We start from the raw sequence: 2,134 nt of genomic DNA on the forward strand, positions 1-2,134 counted from the left end.
AGACACAAGATAAATTGAGCCTAAACTCAGAGGGAAGGAACTAAGATTAAGGAGGTCTGTGAAAGGTTTCTTGCAGAAGGTGGGAATTTAGCTGAGGTTTGAAGAAAGCTAGGAGGCAGAGATATAAGGGAGAGGATGCCAGGAATTGGAGAGAGCTAATGAAAATGCATGCAATCAGAGCAGCTAGGTGGCACAGTGGATAAAGCACCAGCTCTGGATTCAGGAGGACCTGAGTTCAAATCTTGCCTCAGACACTTTTACTAGCTGTATGGCCCTGGGCAAGTCACTTAATCCCAATTGCCTCACAAAAACAACAACAACAACAACAACAACAACAAAATCCCAGAAAATGCATGCAATCAAGAAATGGAGTGTTTTGTTGGAGGGCGATGGGGCAGGAATAAGCATTTATTAAGCAACTACTTCTAAGCACTTCACAGGTTTTTTGTTTTGTTGTTTGTCCTTCATTCTCTCTTTTTTTTTTTTTCGGGGCAATGGGGGTTAAGTGACTTGCCCAGGGTCACACAGCTAATAAGTGTTAAGTGTCTGAGGACGGATTTGAACTCAGGTACTCCTGAATCCAGGGCTGGCGCTGTGCCACCTAGCTGCCCCTGTCCTTCATTCTCAAAGAGGACTATGATATTGGGGTGATGTCATGACTTGCACCGAATTGGATTTCAGTGAGGGAGGGCTGTGCAAGGTCACCAACCTCACTCTTTCTTCCAGAGCCCTCTGGGTCCAGTGGCAAGAAATACATCAGGATGACTGGAGATGGCTCTGGATGTTTAGGGCAATTAGGGTTAAGTGATTTTCTCAAGGTCACACAGCTACTAAGTGTCTGAGGTGAGATTTGAACTCAAGTCTTCCTGAATTCAGGCCCACTGCTCTATCCACTGTGCCATCAGGAAGCCAGGGTCACTGAATTGAAGACTATGTGAGGAGAGTAAGATATAAGACTGGAAAGTCAGGAAAGGGCCAAGCTATGAAGAGTTTTGAATGTCAATTGGAGTATTTTATATAGTTGATCCTGGAGGTAATAGGGAGCCCACCAGAGTTTATTGAATAAGGGGATGATGTAGTCAGAACTTGTGTTTTAGGGAGATCAGTTTGACAACTGAGTGGAAGATAGATTGTAGTGGGGAGAGATACCAAGATACCAAGCAGTTGGCTATAGCAGTCATTCAAGAGGATTATTTCCTATTTATCCTGTCTCTATCTTGTTTGTACATAGTAGTTTGCATTTTTCTCCATTAGATTGTGAGTTCCTTGAGGGGTAAAAACTGTTTTTTGTATCCCCAGCACTCAGCATAGTGCCCAGCATACGGTAGGTACTTAATATATGCTTATTGACTAACATTGATCCCAAGGGTAATGAATATGGGGAATTGAAGGCAGACATGCCCAATTACTTAAAGTGGCTGATGTTTACATAAAATAGCTGTCACTTTATACTGTTACAAATTGCTTTACATATTCTCTCTCTCACACACACATATACACACACATGAATATGACATATAGGAAGACAATCGATCTGCCTGTGATATCTGGTGGTAAAGATGTATATTTAAATTCTCTCAACCTACCCATCCACCAAAATCATGTCATATTTAGTGATTTTCTTTTTTTAAGTCCAGGCCTATGAAATCACAGGTGTGGGGAACTCCTGATGTATAAACAACTTCCTCTATGTATGCAAAATAAACACTTGTCTGTAATTTATAGCCTGAGAAGATTAAATTGATTCTGTATTTTTTCATTGATGCTATTTACAATTCATTGATTTTGTCCTATTACTGTCCACATTATGGTTCTTTGTCTCTGAATTTAGTGTAGAAATTCGGCTTATCTGTAATGAGTTAAGTTTAGAAGCCCAGTTCTTCTGCTACTCACTCTTCTATTCTTGCCTCAAGGAATTCTGCTATCTTTGGAAGATGTGAGTAGACACCGGGGAGTCTGGTCTAATATCTTTATGTCACCAAGCTATCTGGTTTGTTATTCAAAGAAGTCTGAACCACTATCTTTAACCCTGTAGTTGGACTCAAAGAATGACTTTTTCTTAGTCACAGGAGGGAAGGAGGGGATTGTTGCTAGCCCCTCAATCCCAGTTTCCAACCAATCATATTTATCCACA

The sequence above is a fragment of the Dromiciops gliroides genome, chromosome 4 (genome assembly GCF_019393635.1).
Source record: "Dromiciops gliroides isolate mDroGli1 chromosome 4, mDroGli1.pri, whole genome shotgun sequence".
In the NCBI taxonomy this organism is placed as follows: domain Eukaryota; kingdom Metazoa; phylum Chordata; class Mammalia; order Microbiotheria; family Microbiotheriidae; genus Dromiciops; species Dromiciops gliroides.